General features: G+C 47.0%; 1 long non-coding RNA gene across 1 annotated transcript; it reads left to right on the top strand.

The window, feature by feature from the left end:
- Window positions 1–1771: 1771 nt before the first annotated feature.
- LOC139025305 (uncharacterized) lies at window positions 1772–2902 on the top strand. The gene is made up of 3 exons (XR_011476877.1): window positions 1772–1823; window positions 2012–2196; window positions 2598–2902. It is a non-coding gene; the product is annotated as an uncharacterized lncRNA (long non-coding RNA).
- Window positions 2903–5590: the final 2688 nt, after the last annotated feature.

The raw sequence follows: 5590 nt of genomic DNA, 5'->3' as shown, positions 1-5590 counted from the left end.
ACTTCACCATTTAAATGTATGGACTGTCATCCTCTATCATCTCTCCCCCCTCTTCTTCCATCTCCATCTTTCTATCCACCTCTCTCTTTTCTCTCGCTATCTGTTTCCTTTTGTCTGTCCGTCTCTCTTATCTCCTTGTCTGGTGTCATGGGCTAGAAGCAAGGCAGCAGGTGTGTGGGGGTGGAGGGGAGGGTTACATACCTTTGTCCCACTGGAACAATGCTGTCTCTGTCCTGGTTCATTGTTTGTGGGCTGTAACCATCACTTAGACAGGCCCCTGCACCTGCCTTGGGACTGCGAGTCCAGTCCACACTCAGACATATTCACACCTCTTGACCGTACTGTGTTTCTCCTTGCATGTGTGGAATGACAGTTTCACAGCCGGCTCAAACCCATTTGTCGTTGCCCACTTTTAAAATGGTGTTTAACAACGGTGAAAACAAACAGTTTGGAGAACACTGGCTGTGTGGGTGTGTTCCTTTCCACAGGCAAATAAAACCGGGCTTTGTCTGGGGAACATTGTTCAGCCCTTCACTCCTTCCTGTAAAAACAATTAGCTGCTCCATTTACACACCGCCCTATCAGATAGACACTGATGTCATGTTAGATCACTTTATTGCCAAGCCCCTTCTCTCTCTCTCTCTCTCTGTGTTGAGCCCTCTCTCTTTGACCCTCACTCTCTCGTTCTTTCTATCACACACACTCACAGTTCCTCTGTCTCAGATGATTGTTCTGTTAAGACCCTGATATCAGCTCATGTGATCTTAGACCGGCTCAGGGATGATTGTGTTCTGTTGTTGTCTACCTGGCCCAGTGTCAGTTTGATGCAGCTCTGTCCTGCTGTGCTTTCCCCATCACTCCCACACTCACAGCCTGGCTCATAGTCACCAGGGAGGATGAGCAACAGCCATCTCTGTCCCGTTTCTCCTTGTTTAAAGTGTTTTGGAAGTCAATTGGTTATATAACAGGGTCTCCAGTGTCAGAACTGTGCTTTGGATTACTGTGTGTACTAGAGTACTGTGTGTACTAGAGTAATGCACTGTGACTACCTGTGAACATAACATGTCTGAAATGTGAGTTCAGCTTTCCTGCTCTTGTGCTGCCAAGTGCCCACACAATATTTGCACAGTAGTAGTTGTGTTTTCTGTCTGTAGTATGGCCTGTCTGTTCAGGGCCATCTCTAGCCTTTTGCGTGCCCCAAGCAAGATTTGGTTGGGGGGCCCCTCACCTCGCGGGCAAAACATTTTAGTGACCCCCCTCTTGACGGTTGAGAGAATTACATTTCCTGCAATTCTACACGTTGCCATGGGGCAGAGAGAACTGCAATTTTATAACATATATTTGATGTAAGTCTACAGAGAGAAATTTGCAGTTTTTCAGCTAATTTCCTACCCATTTRGCCATGGGGTYGAGAGATTTTTACGGTTTTAAAGCAAATTTCCTGCAGTTCTACACGTGTTGAAATGAATTATGCCATGTTAACATGATAGTCATTCTCACTSAGATAGGCTAACWAAATCATTGGGGGCTCATGGGCATGTMCCCCGTGTGCCCGGTCAGGATACGACCATGATTACTACAAGTTTAAATAGCTAGCTAGACTAACTACCAATTAAAACATTGTTCGGCTTAACACCAAGGATGTGGTTGGAGTGACTGAACAGTGACTGACATAAGATAGAAAGATGTTGCAACCCAAATGTGCTGGTCTGTTTTTATCTCTTGTTGTAGTTACTGGCTGTAGAGAGAGGCTGCACCCCGTGTCGTGTGTTTATCTCTGTGTCTGTGTATTGAGTTTGGTGGAGGAGAGGCTGAGCCCCCAGGTGTTGTCTGTTTTATCTCTGTGTCTGTAGTTATGGCTTAGAGGAGCGGCTGAGCCCCAGGTGCTGTCTTGTTTTTTATCTCTGTGTCTGTAGTTACTGGCTGTAGAGAGCGGCTGAGCCCCCAGGTGCTGTCTGTTTTTAATCTCTGTGTCTGTAGTTACTGGCTGTAGAGGAGGGCTGAGCCCCAGGTGCTGTCTGTTTTTATCTCTGTGTCTGTAGTTACTGGCTGTGGAGGAGAGGCTGAGCCCCAGGTGTTGTCTGCTCTAGAGGGAGACTCTCAGCTGTCCACGATACTGGCTCTGTCGCTCTCTGTCCACCCTGCTCAAACTGATGGACCCAGTCTCCACAGATGCCCTGAACAACATCTACCCTGGTACTATACTGGTGTCTCCTCTGTATCCTGTCTTTGTTTAGAGCAACATGTTCTTCTCTCCTCTCTGCCACAGTATCCCTATTTTCATTCACTCTCTCTTTCTTTCATTCTCTCTCTTTTGTTCCTCTCTCAATTCTTTCTCTTCCCCTCTTGTCACTGACACACACCTTTTTTCTATCATCATTTTCTAAAATGCATCCATGATTTTTATGATCCTATAGAAGATAAATGTAGTCATTCTAACGTAGTCATTCTAATTTGTTGTGTGTGTGTGTGTGTGTGTGTGTGTGTGTGTGTTGTGGTGTGTGTTGTGTGTGTGTGTGTGTGTGTGGTGTGTTGTGGTGTGTGTGTGTGTGTGTGTGTGTGTGTGTGTGTGTGTGTGTGTGTGAGCGTGTCCTCAGAGGTGCTGAAGCGTCTGGATGACAGCAGTGAGGAGGTGAGGGGCGTGGCCCTCAGGGCTCTGGGCCTATGGCTTGCCTCCTTGGGAAAGACTACAACTCCCAGCTCTACAGTCAACACCTGGAGGTCCTGTTCCAGCAGCTCCTGCTGCACCTGGACGACCAGACAGCCGCGTGCAGGACACTGTGCTTGGTGAGACTCACAATACCACATTGGTCCAATCCTAAATCAACCCCTAGACCAGGAAGAGGGGTCATGACAACCCTTAGACCAGGAAGAGGGGTCATGACAACCCCTTAGACCAGGAAGAGGGTCATGACAACCCCTTAGACAGAAGAGGGGTCATGACAACCCTGTAGGACCGAGAGAAAGGAGGTCGATGACAACCTTAGACCAGGAAGAGTTCATTTGATTGCGAAAACGTCAATGGGTTGGACGCGACGAAACAATGAGTATAATAGAAAGACATGAGATGTTGATGAAGAGCACAGATACCATGATGGTGGTGGTGATGGCTAGTGAACATGGAGTGAATATGTCTTGATGTTGATCAGGTGGGTAGCAGTAGTGCTCATGTTTCACAGGCTCTGTCTCAGTCAGAGTTTAAACAGTTGATTCCTACGTCTAACAGCCCTATACACATAACCACATTGCTAGGATATCAGATCCCCCTTTTCCGTCGTATCTATCCACCTTTTCCACTCCCTTCATCTTTCACGCTGACCCGTGCGAAGCCCCCCACTCCACACACACCACCACTCCCCTCGTCCGTCCCGGGGCCGGGAGTGGATCCAGAGGCAGAGGAGTGTGTGTGATTGACGCTCCGTCATCACCCCTGCAAAGCTACACACACACACACACACACAACTTCCCTTCTGGATGACAGTGAGTATATAAGGTCCTGTTCATAAACATGATTTACATCCCAACCACTGAACATCCTGTGGTCAAGGTTACTGCTCTGATACCCCGACACACAGCCAGAACACAGGATATTAACTCTGATAAAGGTTTCAAACTGAGTGGAATCCACAGTATGGTGGCTGTTGCTGCATCAGCTCTGTCCGAGGTTGTCACAAACGGCACCCTATTCCCTACATAGTGAACTACTTGGCCCTGGTCAAAAGTAGTGCACTATAAAGGGAATAGGGTGCCATTTGGGATACAGGCCATTGATGTTCTTTTCCATCCATATGAAGATGGGAGAATATGGTTGAATCATCAGCGTTCGCCAGCCGTTTGTCACAGATAATCAAGGAGGACCCTCCATGAGAAGCAGAGTGAAACTCCAGCACMGTTCTCAGCTAAGGCCCCAGATCCACACTACAGGAAACACACTCAGACCTTCTGCCAATAAATAACACACACACGTATGCACATTGCACGCACGTACGCACACACACAAAAGACAGATACTCATGCACACATGTACACGCACACAAATAGCCATGAAACCACAGAACCGTCAAACCCTGTCGGAAAACACCAGGCATGAGAGGAGGAAGAGACAGGGAGGAAAGGGGTGAAAGAGGGATGAGAGAGAGATGAAAGAGAGGGGGATAACATGGGATGGCTGTGTGGAAAGATGAGGGAGAGGGGTCTCCATGTGGTTGTGATTAGGGGGTTGTTCTCCTGGGTAGAGGGGGGGCTGGAGGCTCACAGACCACTAAGGGCTGCCTATCCTGGGTGTGATGGTACAGGGAGTACCAACAGGTTTTGGGGTCAATTCCATGTCAATTCAGTCAGTTCAAGGGGTGAGTTTAAATTTCAATTCCAGTGTCCCTCAGAAAATGCTTCCTGAATTGACTYAGTTGAAATGGAATTGACCCCAACCCTGGTCGATTGATACAGCCAGTAGGAAGGGAGGATACCGGTGCGTCTGTGTGTGTGATATGCATGCACATGTGCACTGCTCTGCTCTAAAACGTGTGTGTGGTGTGTGCGTGTGTGTTGATGAGCTTACCCAGTGCTGACTGATAGTTGTGTGTTACCCGGTACCCATAACCACAATCCTCCCCACAAATCTGAGACTTCTTTGTCTCATGTCTGTGTTTGAAGCTTTTTTCCTCATTCCATCTCTTTCTTCCTTTCTTTCCGCTTCTATTCTTTTATTCTTGATCCCATTCTTATATGGTTCTTGAATTTCAAAGTCACATTCTCCCAAGAGCTTTTGATGTCTACTGCTCCTCTGACAGTATGATGGACAGTACTGCCACTCCTCCCTCTCTCCCCCTCTCATTCTCTTTCCCTGTTCCATAATTCCTTCTCCATAATCCACAGCCCTGGCAGCGCGGCTGCTGCTCCCTGCTCCACAACACCACACCACCCGTGGTTGGCACACACATTCAGGGGGAATCACCGGATTCCCCTCTCATCACAAGTCATCATTGTTCTCCTTTGTTCAAAAGAGCTCAAAGAAAGAAAAAACACTATTTTATACCACACAAGTCGCAAAAATCCCCCCTGGTCACCACTGAAGGAACAAAGCGGATTCCGAGGTGTATCGAATGATGACTTGACGTGAACTAACTCATCCCAACTGACAGGAGTATCAAACACTGTACATGCTTCAGTTTACGCCATGTGGTTTCCTCAACACTTACTGTGTGGCACTACTTCAAGTAATTCCATAGCATCTTTATTACCATTAAATACCAGTGGTATCTGTCCGTTGGAGTGGATAGTAACTGTGGTGCAACAACCCTCCATCTGGTGGTCACGTGAAGTGCTTTTTTTGTAGGGACTATTTCACTTTTTTCTCCACCTTTATTTAAACCAGGTAGGCCAGTTTCAGAACAAGTTCTCATTTACAACTGCAACCTGGCCAAAGATAAAGCAAAGCGTGGCGACACAAACAACAACACAGAGTTAAACATAAACAAACGTACAGTCAAAAACACAATATAAAAATCTATGTACAGTGTGTGCAAATGTAGAAGTAGTAGGAGGTAAAGGCAATAGGATAGGCCATACGAGGCGAAATAATTTTTTTTTT

The sequence above is a fragment of the Salvelinus sp. IW2-2015 genome, unplaced genomic scaffold, assembly GCF_002910315.2.
Source record: "Salvelinus sp. IW2-2015 unplaced genomic scaffold, ASM291031v2 Un_scaffold2485, whole genome shotgun sequence".
Classification (NCBI taxonomy): Eukaryota; Metazoa; Chordata; class Actinopteri; order Salmoniformes; family Salmonidae; genus Salvelinus; species Salvelinus sp. IW2-2015.
Note: the sequence above shows the minus strand (reverse complement) of the source record. Positions and strands in the feature narration are given on the sequence as shown.